Raw genomic sequence first — 18,477 nt, 5'->3', positions numbered from 1 at the left:
CCACCTCAAGGCACCAACACGATTTGGATCGGTGTGGAACGGTGTTTATCCATGACGCGAGGACGCAAAATGGTTTCGTTTCCCTCTGTTCCTATAAACTGTCAAAACACGCGGGAGCGTGTGTTTAGGATAGGAACAGAGGGAACCCTCTGTATACACGTCAAATAGGCTATTTGACGTGTTTAATTTGTCTCCACCGAGAACATTTCTGTTCCCGCTTCGTTTCTCACACAGCTGTGGAGAATGAACGCCGTGATGAGGATGAACGATGTTACCTTTAGACAGCGACACAGGCGCATCTCACACAACAACACAATATCTGGATCTTCCATGTCAGTGGTTCTCAAACTTTTTCATGTCAAGAACCCCTCCAAATTGACACTTATTAGCCCGCGGACCCCCCCCCCCCCCCCCCATTTGAAAAGATATACCAGGGACCCCCCATAAGAGAAGATTTTTACGGCTCTAGCATTGATTCTCAACCATTTAAATTTCGAGGACCCCCAGTTTGACATGCGTCAGGGCTCGGACCCCAATTTGTATTGTAAAGTAAACGTTAATTTAACTCTGAGTGTACAAATGGAACCAAATGGGTCCATTTGTACACTCTCAGAGTTACAGACCCATAAGGGTCCATTTGGTTGCTCCTAACTATCTATCATTTAGCTAGGGACCCCCTGGAACTCCCTCATAGACCCCTGGGGGGTCCCCGGACCCCACTTTGAGAACCACTGCTCCATGTGATACCAATTAGAACGTCTCGTCTGTTCAACGTTACTCAATTGTAAACCATTCTGACTCTCATCGTATTAAACTCCTCCGATCCTGTGCGTTTAGCCGTGCGCGCCTTTACGCACGGAGGGTCCGTCCGTGCGCACGGTTAGAACCTCACCAATGTCACCGCTGCAGACCGAGGTGTTGAATGAAAAGGCATCTCTCTCTCTCTTGGTCCACATCGTAGCTATAGTCAATGGAGCTTAAAATTATAGCCTGCAGCTAATTTCACATTTTCTCATAATTTGGACAAGTTGGCCAAATTAACGTTGTTATCAAGAGGGCTTTAATGAGCTGATGAGAAAGGAAACAGTTTTGCCCTGGGCTGAAACATCATAATACACATAAGGGGGGGCGGGGGGACACATGAATCAGTGCTGATGTTATAAGTATTCAATTTGCATTGTTTTTTGTGTGGCTGTATGAGTGCTCTGGTTTGACCTTGATTAAGAGCTAATTGGTTATGGTTATATGTCTGACAATATGGCAGGTGCATGAGCAAAACACCAATATCCTTCATTGCTATGGTTTATTCTTGGGGCTGGAGGTTGATGCTGCAGCTGCTAGTGGTTTGCGACGCAATGTCATGCATTCTTTCGCATGCAAATGTCTCAGAAATGTGATGTTGTATTGTAGCAAGAAAGGACTGACCTTGATATTGCTTCATGGAATGCCTTCAGTTATGCCAAACCATTCAAGACTTAAGCAAGTCCACAGGAGTTAATGCCATGGTTTAATTTTTCTTCCACATGTAACATTCTGTTCGACTGTTATTTGATGGGTTTTTCATTTCGTGCAATCCCCCGCATGAGCTCAGTAGGTGCTCTTCCCTGACTATTGATAATAACATTACAGATGCAGATGTAACAGAGATTACATTAGAGATGCAAGATATTGTAGAGTGTCACTTGCAGAGCTGCTGATGGATTTGACCATGACAGCATGGTGGCGTGCATCGATTGACATTTTTCCCTGCTCAACTAGCTATTATGCATAAATATTGTCATGTGGGCTAATGCAGATTACAGTAAAATGAAAAGTGTGTGTGTGTGCGTGTGCGTGTGTGTGTGTTAGGAATGTTGAAAGACTGAGATCATGACACTGAGTCTGTGATTATGTTTACGTGGTGGTGGTGGGTGTGTGTGTGTGTGTGTGTGTGGGGGGGGGGGGGCATTAATTATCTAGACAATATGGAAATAGCTTCCAATTTCCAGTCCTTCTGAATTAAGTGCTGATGTTTAGGTGTATGAATTGTAATGGCTCCCGTGAGGAGCACCAGACATGAGCAGGTGGTCCACATTATGACCATAATATTACTCATATGCTCAATACTAATTTGACAGCTATTGCAAGTACTTGTGAACATAATATGCATGATATTATGATGCTCATCACTCCTGAAGTGAGAATACACTACACACACTGTCTTATGAAAGAGAGAGAGAGAGAGAGAGAGAGAGAGAGAGAGAGAGAGAGAGAGAGAGAGAGACTGGGAGGTGACAGACAAACAGACTTATGTCAACATTCCTATCTTGCCCAAATCTGTGTTTGTGGTAGAGGTGCAACCTCTACCATGGTAGAGGTCCAAGTCAATGTTTCAGGTGAATTTTTAGCAGGTAGGCTGCACGATTCCATGGACATAAACTTCTCATTCGTGCGGCACAGCATAGTTCACATTATGACAGTGATATAACGCACATATACTGTAGGAATGTCTAATTACCACGCTTTCAACCATAGCACGCTCCCGCCGTTTGCACTGAGCTGCTCCTCATTTTAATTTTCTATCCTTTACACACTTATTTATTTTATTCTCATGCGATTAAATGTTGTTTTGTCTCTATATGGATAAGCTGGAGGCAGCGGTGGTGGTTGGGAGGGGGCTGGAGGAAGGTGGTCTAATTGAGCTGAAACGGAAGCAGCAGCAGCAGTCCTGAAGTGTTGCAATGTTCTAGACGAGGATTGTTATTAGTGCCGTTTGAGGTTTTCATGATAGAGCCTTACACAATGTTGGATGTGCACACACATAGATATACGAGTGCTTTTGGCAATAATCTGTGCAAATGAATGAACCGATTAAGGTCTGTTGACACTTTACGGGCCAGGCTTGTGTAGACATATTAAACCCTGTCTAAGTACTCCACACATGAAATATATTTACTCAGGCAGTATCGTATTGACAGTCACCGCCCGTTGATTTCTAGTTGCTGACATATGGTGCACCATTAAAATCAGGCTGTCAAGCCCTACCCGAGAACGAGCGTTCTCTCCACAGGACAATTGCTTACCGCACCCAGTAGATGGCCTATGTACTTATCAGATGCTGATGCGCTTGCCTTGCAGTGCTTTGCAATATAAGTGCCACTAAACCACCACACTGAATGGCATTGATTGGAACAGATTGGGGGGAGAGGAAGGTTCCTCGTTAAAGATCATTATCCAGCAGAGAGAATGAGAGAGAGAGAGAGAGAGACAGAGAGACAGAGAGAGAGAGAGAGAGAGACAAAGACAGAGACAGACAGAGAGAGTTAGATTAAAGAAACCAATGTAATTGCATTTGTAACAAAGACTCTGAATCAATGGTCTAAGCAGTGCTTACAGCGGCTTGTTCACCACATTACATCTGTATATTTCATCAGCATGCAAATGGATGGTGGGTACACTGTAATTGGTCATAAAATTCAATACTGTAAAACTATTTCAACTCCACATATAGCCCTCTGAAATATCAGCTTATATATACATACAGTCCATTAATTGTTTAGGCATCTAAGAATTACCAAAATATTAGACAGGGGGAGAGTGTCTGTACACAGCAACGTCCTGAGAGTGGACTTTCACAGGTCCAATTTTACATTCTCAAGAGCTAAATTTATGCTTTGGATGTGTGTGTGTGTGTGTGTGTGTGTGTGTGTGTGTGTGTGTGTGTGTGTGTGTGTGTGTGTGTGTGTGTGTGTGTGTGTGTGTGTAAATACTACAGCGTAGAGCAGTGGTTTTCAACCTTTTTCATGTCAGGGACCCCCCAAATGATTTGTATTTGGCCGCGGACCCCCATCTCAAATATTTGGTTCGAGGGACCCCCAGAAGCAAAGATTTGAGTTAAAAATGTTTGCTTAAAAAGAAAATATATATATAGTCAAAGGCTTGCACAAATTTTCAAGATATGAGCTTGTATATCTGCTATTTTTGAATAGCCATTTTGTTGGGGACCCCCTGGAACCCCCTCAAGGTCCACTGGTAGGTCCCCGGACCACTGGTTGACAACCACTGGCGTAGAGGTATAGGACAAGAGAAAGTGTGTAGTAACATAACTTCAGGAAATTAGGAAATAACTGGTGTGAAGTTTAAGTGGGTTAGTCTCCCAAAAGAGGTCACCGCAGGACCAGAGAAAATGTAAGATTTGTAAGATAATCATGGCAATGCTGCTGAATTTTGTTCACTTAAAATGACTGCTCTGCCATTCGCTCTCCCTCACTTTGTTTTTCTCTGCTGAAAGAACAAGGTATCTTTAGTGTTGCCTTTGTGGTTACACAGAATAACACTGTTTGATTGGAATCAAGCTGGCTCTCACTTCACTTCATTGTTCTTGGGCTATCAGCTGCCTTGAGACTGGAGAGACTGATTTTCTCTGCTTCACAGCATTGTTTGCACAAATTGCACAATCTCTTTTTTTTTGTACCAGAGAGTACAAGACAATACAATACATTCCAAGTCATCCTTAAAATATGAACCGCACTGGAGTTTGTGACTTGCGGCGACAAGTGCATGGAGCAGTTGTAGTACTATCTTGGAATTGGATGTCTCTGGAGATTCCTGCCATTGCGCTCGGCTCCAAGACATGGCTTCCCAAAAAAAGCCTTAGGTGATTCCAAGTCCTGCCACTCATCCTGCAATAACGCTAGGCTGCTATTGCCTATGCTTAATTGTGCTAAGCCTTGGCGCCATATAAATCCAGCTTGCTGCTTCAAGCTCTGGCTCCTTCATTATCATTGGCCCCATAAAACATTCAGTGTGGCTCGTTGCTCCCGTCAGACCCAGGGCAGGAAAGGGACATTGTAATTGCCAGCAGGCCTAATTCCTCCATGATGGGTTATTGCAAGACACATGACACAAAGACATGGCTTTGCTATTTCCCTGACCTCAAGTGCATAGCAGTACATGCACACACACGTGCAGACGATGTTGTACACACACCGGAAGGCTGGTATTTTGAAAACAATTTGGTGGCATGGGCCAATGATGGGATGGTATTTATGATGGTGATTATTTTCTCATCCCTAATTTCATGGCATAAATTCAGCAGTGGGGGGAAAGGCTGGCACATGTTGTCAAATTATTTTAAATAATTGCATCATGAGAGCATGGCTTTCTCCCTTGCCATGGCGCTCCATGAGGACACTGTTTTTGTGTGGGTGTTTATGAGGTGGCCCGAACAGGTGTCACTTAATTTGGGCAGTGAGCACTAACAAGCAATTAGTGCTCACGGCCAGCAAAAAAAGAGGGCCTGCAGTATTGTGGGGCAGAAATCTACGCTCTAAAAGTCTCGGACCTGACCGGTTCAGTGGCTTTTCCTTCCTGTGGACTGTGGATGATACGCCTTAAATCATTCAGAGGCACTAACAGGCCCAGGGGGACTGTCTGAACATATTTAAAGCAAGCGAGAAAAGCTCCAAATGTGCTCGCTCATCAAATGGACACGCATGCATGTCCTCTGATATGCCCAGTTGTGAAAAATCATATGCAGAGTTAGGGAATTGATAGATTTTAGAAGAATTACCCTAATTAATGAGTATACTAGATGGTAATTTACTCTCCCACAAGGTCAGTATACATGGTGCATCAAAATGAAGTCAGTTAGTCCTCCAACATTAACAGTGACCATAGCCATCCTATATTAAAATTGGCTAATACTGTAGGTGGGCGGGCCGGCGAACTACTGCTCCGTCACTATGACTCAGACATAACCATATATAGAGTTCACTTTGACTCAGACATAACCATATAGAGTTCACTTTGACACAGACATAACCATATATAGAGTTCACTTTGACTCAGACATAACCATATAGAGTTCACTTTGACACATACATAACCATATATAGAGTTCCCACTGCAGCTACACCCAAATATGGCATTTGTCATGCTGACTGTGACAGCATTACATCAGAACCGTGTCGTCTGACATCAGACAAAACAAAACAACAAAAAAACGTTTCGTCATGAGTCGGATCGTCGGTGCAATGTAGGTGTGAGGGACGCGTAGCCGCCCGAACCTCTAGTTTATTCAAAAGGGCCATGCTGTGGTAGCAGTTGCCTCATTTTGTAAAATAGATAAATGAAAATATTTAGGTGTACGTTAATTATAATGCCTTAATTAGAGTGCCCATCTCGCAAGCCTCGCTTTAAGCAGAAATGGGGGCGCAAGGACAGAATGGGCGGTTGCTCTCAATCCTCAAGAACCACAATGCCCCTTCTCTTATTACGCATCGCAGTGCCAACATGCCGTTTGGTTTTTACCAACAGTACACTCCCGTCTGTCAAACAGCCTATATTCATCAGTTGCAAGCACACAATATAAAGCCTCTGTGATGATTTAACCACTTGTAACTGAGTGTGCAATGTAACCGACTGGACCAATAAGGGTCCATTTGGTTACATTTGTACACTCCCAGTGTTAAATCAACACTGAGGATTTTACTGTGCTGCTGCCCCACTAGCCAGATACATGCCATCACCCGTCAGAATATTGTTGTGCTACCTTGAAGATGACAAAGTAGTTTGCGCATGGTATTAACCTCCCTCGGTTAATACAGTTCAGTACCCACAGTAAACAATCAACAGACGACTACTGTATGGAGGAGACAAAATCAATGGAGAAAAAAAAGTCTTGTTTTGATCTGCAACAAGTACAATTATTTAAGATACAAAACATGTTTCTATCAGTTTTGGAAATTAATTGGGGTCTTTTAAGAGTCATTCCTTTTTTAATTGTCGGCTATCACTGTCAACCATTGACATTGACATATAAAAAGGAGTACAGGGAAATTAAACTAATCTTGTGAAATCAGGCATTCCACGATACCCCATGCACCAACCACACCATAAGGCTGTGGTTACAGCCTAATCTGTTAGGCTTTCACAGAAGCAGGCCAATTTTAATTGAATATGCAAAGGAAATGTGCATCATAGATGCAAGTATTCAACATTAATAACTTTCTCCATGACATTTTGTACATGCAACTGTTATTGCTAAGTGTTTCTTGGCCCATGTTTGATTCACTGCTATCATCCAATATGGTGCTGTGCTGCAAACAGAAAGGGCAAGGCATGACTGATTGCTATTTCAAATGAAGAACATAAATACATGTGTCCTGTTATTCAAATATTTCAAAATTTACAAAACATAACACAAAATGTGTCTCGGGGAGGATATATGAAGGAAACATTTTGAGAGGACAAAATATAGGCCCATCGATTCTTTGATTTACATATCTAGGGTTTTTATGGGTTTTTATGTTTGACTATTTTTGTATAATTTTTCAAATATTACCAAAGCAGAAATCTAGTCTTTCACTAAATATGTTTCTCCGCTTTTAGCTCCCAGTGAAACGCTTCATAACCTGGCTGAACATTGCCAAGAAAGATCATTTCTATGTGTTAATTTTAAATTGAAATACATACCTCTAGGCATGGTAAAAGATGTCCTGATTAATTTAATGACTGCAAAAGCCTTTTACAGCTTGGCTACAGTATTTGAAAATACAACAGTATGGTCCATCTAGCCTGAATTTCAGAGGTATTAATAGGCAGCCATAAAAACATTTTTTTAATGAAATATCTTTTTCAAAGGTTCTACAGTACGTTTCAGAAATTGCTTTTTATTCACAGCAAAATCCTATGTGTTCATTTACCTCAGTGTCTGTCCATTTGAGTCCATTTTTACACTCCAAGTTAATGAAACCTCTGGATTTTTACACTGCCGTTCCTTTCCGCTTAAATAACCACGGCTAAAAGAAATAAGTGTGTCAAACCAGTCAGTAAATTGCCCCAAACTTTCTGAAAGTAATTGCCTTTTTCACATTCCCCACTGTCGGGCTGTGAAAGGCAATCCATGAAATCAAAGCCGAATCAGAGCAGCCAAAGCAAGAAGACTACGCTAGACACCGGGGCTAAATGTTGTGTACACAGTAGTCCACAGATAAAGCTAAACCCTAGATACTGATGCGGATCATATCAGAGGTAAACATTCCCGTCTCTGAGGTGGATGGGGGTGGGGGACCATATGACTGGCTGAGATGGGGAGGATGCAACCTGTACCAGGTCTATAGTAAGTCGGGTGACAGTCATTGGCTGTTATTGTTATTGGATTCTGCTTGTGAGAACACTGGCTTTATGGTTTGTGCATGAGCAAGTGAAGACCTGTTTATTAGCTTGTGTATAACTTGGCTCGCCCTCTGTTACTTTTCGTGTCTCGGGGGACAGTAAACTCTGGCTTCCTTTTATGTGGTCAGCAAGTTCAATTTATTGGGGCTGTCTGCGCTGTCTTACTAAAAGTAAACGTGAGACAGAGTCCAGATAATGGCAGTAAATACCGCTGCGTTCGATGGCATTTGGTGCGCAGCTTTCTTTCATTTTTATTTCCCAGAAAGACAAGTGTCCTGGATTTTAGAGCTTGGTTTTATCAGTCGAGTATGCAGACACGCCACAGCACAGCACAAGCGAGTTGAGTCGCACAGGAAACGGGGTCATGAGATGCTTCCAAAAGATAAACATGACCGGGTTATTGTGGAGACAAAGCATTGTGTGAGATTACGTGTGCACTTCATAAGCTCAGCGTGACCGAGTCATTTCAGACTTAGCTTCCTCTCTGCAGAACAGGCTATGAGAAGCTTCTGTACTTTCTACACCCTTTGGACAGATTCATGGTTTGACCTGACATGCAAAAAAATAAGGCCCTGAACTTAAAGGTCTGTGTAACTGGTTCCAGGTGAATGATTTGACATTTGGGGGAAATGCCAACATGCGGGTAAATGGGCATTTTGTGTGTGTCTGTGTGTTTGTATATACAGAGTAAAATTCTCAGTGTTAATCCGTTTAGACCGGGAACGCAGTGCAGCTGTGTGTCCTTTTAAGATTTCTTTGGGCTATTCAAAAATAGCAGATATACAAGCTCATAGAGCGGCACCGAGTGCCACGCTATGAGCTTGTAGATCTGCTATTTTTTTTTAAATCATGGAAGATTTTGTGCAAATCTTTGAATATAGTATACTGTTAAAGCGAACATTTGTAACTCAAATCTTTGCTTCTGGGGATCTCTGGAACAACATATTTTGAGATATTTTTGATTAGATTTTATATATTTAAAAAAAAATTACATTCATTTTTATTTTTTTATTTTTGTATTTTTATACTTTTATATTTCTTATGTAAAAACATTTTTAGAATCGCCTCAGGTCTGACTTAATGGGTTAATGTATCCATTTGTAACTTAGAGAGGGTACATGTAACCACAATTTGTGCACTCCCAGAGTCAAACCAACCCTGAGGATTTTACAGTGCACGTGCACACTGAGGAACTCATTACGGTTCATCCAATGGATTTTGCGCGGGATCAATGGGAAAGTTCTCTTGCCTTTTGTATTAAGATTCTCCTCAGTTCTTCTATTCTCTTTGGCCTCCTGTTGAGTCAACCCACTATGTCGGAACATGAAGCCCATCTGAAATGTTATTTGACTTGACAGAGATGGGACTGCAGAGGGAGCCCAGAGGATATGGTGTGTCCAATGGAACACAAACAGACACCTCACTATATTCACACTCTGACAGGCCACTCTAAAAAAGCAGTCCCCAAAAGAGAGAGTAATAGACGTTCAAGGAAAGAAGAGGTGTGTTACGGCATGATAAATGTCAAGTACCTTGCCAGGAGTGAAGAAAGAGAACAGAGAAGAGAAGACCCACTGACTGGCCATGGAATAGAAATGAACTTCACGGCCTTGAATAAAGAATACAAATACAACATTTATAAAATATCAATTTCTTTCCAATGTGTAGGCCTTGTGCTCGTTTAAGACAAAGCACACAACCCGGCAAAACAATGTGAAAGCTGTGAGAAGATTATTATGCTGTTGAAGCCATTGTTCTGTTTTTCTATCAGACAAACAGTACAACAGACAAGGTCACCTATCCCCCCCGACCCCCCCATTACGCACTAGTCTCTACCAGTGCGATCAATAAGCTACCTCTCCGCCAAGCCAATGATGGAGGTCTCATTCCCATGTCAGCCTGCTGCACAGTATAAGAGAGATGTTCACTTTGTAGAATGAGACAGATGTACTTGCTTCCCGCTAATCACATATATAGTGTTCAATAATGGTAAAGATAGTACTCATTGTCTCCGCCAGGCCAAAAGGCATGGCGAGAGAGTATGTTTTACCCCCTGTCCGTCCGTCCCGTGTGTCCGTCCGTCCGTCTGTCTGCGAGCAGCTAATCTCCGGCACCGTTGGCCCGTTCGCTGCGAAACTGTGCACACACACTCCCTGGATGCCAATTCAGAACCAAATATTTCACATGGGCCTGTTATAGCGCCACCAGGAGGCCGATTTATGCAAAACCCATTTACTCCTACAGATTTTATCCAAACGTCACGCAAATCGGTACACTGTATCTCTATAATCATGTGATCAAGACAGAACTGTCCGATATTTCATATTCCATCCTGATTGGCTAAGGTTCGCTTCCAAAGTTCGCAGGATTGGTCCATTTTGAACAAAATGTCTCAAATCATGAACACAGCATGCGATTTCCGTGAAAATGTGCACCCACGTTCCCACTAGGCCAAGGAAGAAATGCCACCCTTTTCACATTGGCCTATTATAGCGCCACCAGGAGGCCACAATAACCTACCTGACCTGACGGAGACCTGTGCTCCGAGGAGCACTTTTTCTAGTTTTACATATTTTTCTTTGAATTTAAATTGTACCCCCAATTTAGTCGTTATGCCAATTAATTCCTCCCACTGCTTGGCACTGCCGTTGTACTCTACTGGCTCGCTTGCCAGTGAGGAGCCCCCGGGAGGACATAACGTCCTACTCCCCCCGATCAACATGCCCCGTTGCCCTCATAGGAGTGGCATGCCGCGCAAAGATCGGCATCCCCGCCTGGCTTCCCAACCCTGAACACGGCCAATTGTGTTCGTAGAGACGCTTAATGGCAAGCAGTTTGAGGAATCAATTGGCATAACGACTAAATTGGGGGTACAAAAAGGATGGTACAAATAATTGGCTCCTCTTTACAATTATTTACAATCTCATTTAACCCACGCTGAGGTGGATTCAAACAGCCTCCGATTTATTTTTTATGCTTCATACAGGTCAGTGTAGAGAGACGGGAATATCTCTACACTTAGTCTGACGTTATCCGTTATTCTGACGGGACAATAGTCCACAAATTGTTAAGGTTAGTCTTACTCATAATGCGCGCTGTCATACTGTACCAATGGTACTTTGGAACAATGGGCATGGAACCGAAGATTCAAACCCTGGTCCTCGCGCTCACAGTGAGCAATATGATGAGTGAGCAGCACTTACCAGGCACCCCAGAGAGTCATTTTTCATCTCTCCTTTCATCAGAGATATTGTGTGTGCGTGTGTGAGTGCGTGCGTGTGTGTGTGCGTAGACACAGACAGTCCACCGATATAATAGCAATATTTGACTAAACATTTATATTGGACTATTGGGAGCTACACCATTATCAGTGTTTGCAAATTATGCTAAATTCATTATGGAAACAGTATTTTATTTGATTAGAATTAAATATAAAATAAAATTGAATTAAAAAAAGACAGCCATCAGGTCCCATTCTTCATTTGCCAATGAAGCATGCATTTGTTCATCATCAGTCTACACTTTTCATCTTTGAATATTGATATGAATATTACATTCAAGACACACACGATCAGTGTGGCCCCTACCTTCAAAATAAGGAAATCAGAGGTGTGCAGAGCTGAGCTGCATGACTGTGTTTCAGCCCATTTTCAACCATTTCTGGCACCCTCTGGTGGACAAATATGCGGACAGTGATTATGTATGTATACCTGTACATACACAGACTGACAGCCGCACTACGATTTCTTTTTTACTTGCTCCTCGGCTCAACTAATACATTTTTTGAGTGATTCAGGCATCAGACTACCAAACTGGCAGGTGTCACTACCACTCATTTAAGTGGAAATCCTCCTCACTACATTTGGACAATGAGAGCCTTACTACCATCCAGAAACACAGCACAGCGGTCTGATTTATTGACAATCTAGAAAGCATGAGATATTCCACAAGTGGTTCCACAAATGCTCTTCAGTTCACAGATCTGCTTTCCTATTTTTGAAAAATGATCGCCTACATACAATGACATTCCCAAAATAACAATAATTAACAATAGCTTGTGACTAATTAATAACTACAATGGATCCATTGGAACACAGGATATCTTGATCTATTTCCTGAAAAAAAAAAACGTTTTTGGACACAGAGTACAAGGTTTCTGCCCGACAACAACAATATACTCATCAGTCTCTTGCAGTCAGACAGCAAATCCCTGCAGAGATATGAGTTAAAGCATAATGATGATTCCTCCGTTCCAACGGAATCGTTATGACTACCATCTCATCAGGTATCGCATTCCGGGCATTTAATCCAAAAGGGAACTAAATTCGCATCCCTCCTCTTGGAGTTAATTGTGAGTCACAATGTCACTTATACGGTGGACTCTGGAACGATCCCCCCCGGGAGTGGCTCGTCCAATTATCTATTGCCTGGTGATTTATTGGTCCGGTTTCTCCCGTTCCAATGTCCAAGATACACAGTGAAATCCAGAGTTTTCATTTGACTCGGGAGTGTCAACATGGACCCTTACGGAACTCTGATTTAACACTTTAAGACCGGGAACGCATCTCTGTCATTGCAAGATTTATTTTTGTAGATCTGCTATTTATGAAAAATCTTGAAAATGTGTGCAAATCTTTGAATATATATATATTTTTTAAAGCAAACAGTTTTTACTCTCTTACAACTTCTGGGGGTCCCTGGAACAAAATATTTTGAGATGGGGGGTCTACGGCCATATCATTTTGGAGAATCACTGATATTATAGCATATGTTTTTTCAAAAAGCTGTTTTGAGTTACAAATGTTCGCTTTAAAAATACACATATCCAAAGATTTGCACACATTTTTCACAATTTTTCAAAAAATAGCAGATCTACAAGCTCATAGCGAGGCACTCGGTGCAGCGCTATGAGCTTGCATATCTGCTATTTTTTGAATAGCCAAAGAAATCAAAAAATGACACACAGCTGTGTTCCTGGTCTTAATGGGTTAAATTTACATTTGACTCCGTAGTCTTCATTCAAACGCCCTCATTCTCAGAGCCACTTCATCATCCCCCCTTATCCCATACCCCCAGTCCTCTAATAATTCTGGCTCTCCATCTCTCTCCCCTGTTCTCCATCTATAATCTTTTCCCGGAGCATTAATGGGTCTTTTTTTCTTTTTGCCATGCTGCTCAATAATGAAGCCCCTGCCCCACAGAAAGCCCATGTTAATGTTTGCTGTGGGATCGCAAATTCTGCTCTGAGGCACCCAGCAGTGACAAATGAGTGTGCCAGCCTGAACCAGCCTGGCGCAGTAACTACTTATTTGGTGGATGTCGGACAAAAAACCTGTATCACATTTTTTCAACTTTTTATGCTTTGGGTTTTTTTTTATTATAAATGAATGCCATACTGCACAAAAGCAATGAAAACAGTCCACCCAACAGTGATGATACACTAGATCCATGGTCTCATGATTTTGGGGAGCTCAGTCTGCACTATGCTTTGTTTGAGAGGGCTATTTATTTGGGAAGTGCATATACGAGAGAATGCAGATTTACTCACAAGAGACAATAACAAAGGGGTTGATGGTAACATGCTCGTGTAATACTAAATAGCTAATTGGCATTTCGGGGGACATCCGCGCTCAGCAGTACAGTCCGTTAATAAACAGGAAAGTAAGCCAGTTCCCCTGCAAAGTATTGGCCCATCCGTCTTGTTGTCAACAGCATTGACAATCTGTCCGCCTGCTCCTGGTCTTCCATGTTGACCTCCTTTAACCCATTCAATCCGGGAACGCATCTGTGTCAAGCAAGGCTTGTAGAGGTGCACATTTTTTTTAAATTGTGAAGATTGTTTATTTAAAAGACATGGAACGCATCTGTGTCATTTTTAGATTTGAGCTAAAAAAGCATTATTTTACACTTTGGTTATTCAAAAATAGCAGATCTACAAGCTCATAGCGCGGCACTCGGTGCCGCGCTATGAGCTTGTAGATCTGCTATTTTTGAATAATTGAGAAAATGTGTGCAAATCTTTGAATATATATATATTTTTTAAAGCAAACATTTGTAACTCAAATCTTTGCTTCTGGGGGTCCCTGGAACAATATATATATATATGTATATATATATATATATATATATATATATATATATATATTTCAAATAGCAGATCTACAAGCTCATAACTTTTTGAATAGCTAAAGAAATCTAAAATGACACGGATGCTTTCTCGGTCTTAATGGGTTAACCTCCACGTCCCAGGCTGACAGGCCGAGGATGAGCTCTGTTCCTGGAGAGGTGCACGGCGTCTGTCTGTTTGCCGTTGTGCTTTAGCCACCCTTTACTTGTTTTTTCCCCCCCTATGGCAGTGACCCCCGGCTGCATGACGTACATGAGCAGACAGGAGGAGTTTCCCTGCGTTCCTGCTTCCTTCACGCTGCTGGGGGCAGCCACGCATGCATGCTAGTCAGCCTTCCATCACCAGGCTAGCCACCGTTACATCCACAGCAGTCCCACTGGTGCATTCACAGGCCATAATCACATGGGATGCTGCCAGGCATTACTTAGCGGTACGCTATGTGTAGAGTTCAGAGGAGGAATACATTCCCTGAATTCTTACTTAATCCATTAAGACCTGAAGCCGATTCTACAAAATGTCTCCTAAATCCCAACAGTATTCTGAAAAAAACGTATGTTTCTATATCAGTGGTGCTCAAACTTTTTCATGTCAAGGACCCTCAAAATTATATGTATTTGACCGCGGACCCCCATCTCAAAATAGTTTGTTCCAGGGACCCCCAGAAGCAAAGAATAGAGTTAAAAATGTTCGCTTTAAACAATATATATTCAAAGATTTGCACACATTTTCACGATTTTTCAAAAATAGCAGATCTACAAGCTCATAGCGCGGCACTCGGTGCCGCGCTATGAGCTTGTATATCTGCTATTTTTGAATAGCCAAAGTGTAAAATAATGCTTTTTAGCTCAAATGAAAAAGTGACACAGATGCTCCAGGTCTAAATGGGTTAAGTGAAATAACAGTAACATCGCAATGTAGAAAGTTCTGCATTAAAAAATGTACGCGAGTAAAAGTGCAAAACTATTGCCATCAAAATACATCGTCAATATACAAAAGTAGAAGTACTCATTATGCAGAACGCCCATCAAACTACCTCAAAATATTTTACTGTAGGTACAGGCACTGTACAAAGTAAGTACAGTAGGCTACTTGAGTAAATGTACTTTCCACCACTGTATGGTTCTTTAAAAGCTGAGGTTAGCATCATTGCGTTTTGGGTATTATCCCAAGGATGATACCAAAAGCAGTGGTTCTCAAAGCAGTGGGGTACCCACTGTAGAGGCGGGACAGGCGGTCACCTGCCCAACTAAGATCTCGCCTCCCCTAGAAAACCCAAATAACCCAAAAAGGTGTCATTGCGTGCTTAATGTCCTCAAAGTCACGCATTCCAACAAGCTTTGAACTGAGCAGATTGGACCTTCCGTTCTAGAGATAATGGCCGAATCATCTTGAAAATGGACACTTTCACCGGTTTTTGATTGCCGATTTTGGAGAGTGGGGGGGAATCTCGCCTGCCCTAAAAATGTAATTCCTGGGGACGCTACTGTCTCAAAGTGGGGTCCGAGCCTGGAGTCAGCAAAACCAGCTAACTCCACCCCCCTTTAATGGAGTTAGCTGGTTTAGCAGAACGTTTGAGGATCCAATGGAGTTAGCTGGTTTTGTCAGAAGCTTTGGATTTTAATACTTTTCAATGGTTCAATATTTCTTTTTACCAACACACAGACGTAAAGGGTGTTCAATAGCAACTAACTGATGATCAGTTTGATTGCAGGGCAGGATGCTGTGGTTGACTGAGACTTTACCCATGTTGTTCCACACAATGACACCAGGCAGGCATTCATCTTATTGATGTTCTTGATTTTGGACTTGACTCTGACTCTTGGTTTTGTCCTGATTTGGTGAACCCACTGTGGTTGTCGTTCATAGCTGTGGAAGGGTAATAGAATAATGAAATGGCAGATACGTGGTGCATCTCATTCCGCAGCACTCACAGCCAGGAAAGCCCCCATCCGTCATGCAAAGATCATCCCCACCCTGTCTCTTTGAAGTGATGGCTTGGATTTGGTGAGGCAAGATGGCTTCTCCTACACAATTTTCTCCACGGAGAAACGCCAGTATGAAAAGGTTGGGGCGTCGTGGAGCTGCTTATTGAAAGATGCATCAAAGTCCATATGCATGCGGGACGCCAACTGTTATGAGACCAGGTGTGTAAAGAAGCCGGCCAAGTCAATCAATTTCCAATTAAGCCTTGCTCCTCCATCATCCATAATTATTTTTCGCATGCAAGTGGCTTTTTAATCTTTTCATACAGGAGGTGCGCTTCACCCTTGCACCCCATGATGAAAAAATGTCAATGAGCAGGAAGAGAATTAATGAAAGCAGTCGATGCAGCTGATGAATGGCGCTATGATTTTTGCCTTTGACAAATATACTTTTAATGTTTAATTTAATCAATGTGTTTAAATCAGACTGTCAGTACCACTGATGCCCAACCAGCCAAATTGCAAGTGAATCCCACTCAAAAACTCCAGAGATTTATTTGGTCTACTTCCATTAGCCAACATGAATAATTTATTACTCAATATCTCTCACATAAACCCAAGCAACTCTCTAATCCACACTGATATCTGCCTGTCTGTAAATAGAATGGGTGTCCACTCCAGACTCATACAGCTGAATTGCTGTGACAATGCATTCAATCTTTCTGTTGTTTTTAGGTTCCTGGGCATAGTAGCATTAGCTTCCAAATGAACAGAAACACCTTATACAGTGACAGGGCATGCGTGATCAGGTGGTCTTTATTATCTTTTCTGGCATTTTTGTTGAGGGTGGACTGGCGCCAAGAGGCAGATAGATAGAGACAGACACACATTGCAAGTCCTAGGAAATAAGCCAGCATGGTTTTCTAAGTAAAGGCTGTCAATTTGTCCAGTATGAAGAGTGTGATCGAACATGTCACCGTCTCCCCTGATACAGGGATTGATTGATTAAGCCGTTCCTACTGGAACCAATGCCCTTCCTCGGACCCCGAGTACACCTGCCCAACCTGTCAGCCTCTTAAGTTATGACATCATAAAGGCACCTCCATTGTTTTGAAATGAAGGCACATCAATTTCGCAAGCTCCACTGCCCAGCGGATGATTTGTGAGTGCTATTATCCCTTGAAATCACTCCGGAAAATGTCTGCAGTGTGAAGACCAAAATCTGGGAGGAGGGAGGGGGGACGACTGGTTTCTTGGTTGTGAATGTTATCACTATAAGAGTATTCCCCCCTTTCATTATGAGGAAAAGCCAAATGTCACTTTGTTCCTCATGTTTATGGATGTTGTCATATCTAAGCAGACATGAAAGAGCCTCATAAAAACTGCCAGCACCGGTGGTCTCACCAATAGAGAGAGTGCAGAGTCCATTTATGTTTTGTTGAATGACCATGTTGTATGGACAAGGACCATGTATTTTCAACTGAACATTCTTGCAATCAGTGTTGCCAGATTATGTGAGAGAAACAAGCAACCAGGTCTAGGAAAACCAGCCCAAAAGAAGCGACTATGGGCCACATGAGCACTTTAACATATACATCAGCTATTTGAAAATAGCAGATCTACAAGCTCACAACGCGTCGCGATGCGACGCGTTGTGAGCTTGTAGATCGGCTATTTTCAAATAAAATCTTGCAGGAAATTATAATAAGCAGATCTGGCAACCCTGCTTGCAATTAACCACACTAGTGCGATGACTGTTCGGAACGCGCACGCGCGCGAGAGAGAGAGAATGACAAATAATATAGTTACAACATCAGCATGAAGGTCCCGCCTGTCTTTTTCCACCAGTATTAAGAACAAGTGTGACTGCCATCCAGCTGACAGCGGAACTTTTTCATTCCCATGCTCGACTAACTCATTATAAATCCATTTGCAGCCCCCAGAACATTCCCATGTATTAAACTGAGAGTCTGAGAGAAATGTTAAGCCGCTGACTATTCAAAATGATCATTTCAAACTTGACCACAATGAATAGGTAATGCATGATTCATTCTGCCTGCTTAGAGATTTCTCTAAACCTGCCCAAACATTGACACACGAAACATGCTGGTTTTGAACAAAATCAATCAAAGCCTATGCAGCCTAACATACGTGTCTTTTAAAGTTCGGCGAGAATGTAAAATGTCTGTTTGGAAATAGCAATGCCGCATGCTTTCAGGAAGCCACTTGCCTCGACACAATACACAGCCAAACGCAGAAGTTATCAGTGAA

At 42.3% G+C, this 18,477-nt stretch overlaps 1 protein-coding gene across 1 annotated transcript in view; it reads left to right on the top strand.

Moving 5' to 3' along the window:
• chrm2a (cholinergic receptor, muscarinic 2a) overlaps positions 1 to 18,477 on the top strand; it is a gene marked incomplete at its 3' end in the record, with an annotated part of 69,474 nt that overhangs the window by 1,389 nt on the left and 49,608 nt on the right. The gene's annotated exons all lie outside the window — the stretch shown is intronic.

The sequence above is a fragment of the Gymnoscopelus microlampas genome, assembly GCF_963454915.1.
Source record: "Gymnoscopelus microlampas genome assembly, chromosome: 23".
NCBI classification, from domain to species: domain Eukaryota; kingdom Metazoa; phylum Chordata; class Actinopteri; order Myctophiformes; family Myctophidae; genus Gymnoscopelus; species Gymnoscopelus microlampas.
This window is presented reverse-complemented; position numbering and strand designations above follow the sequence as displayed.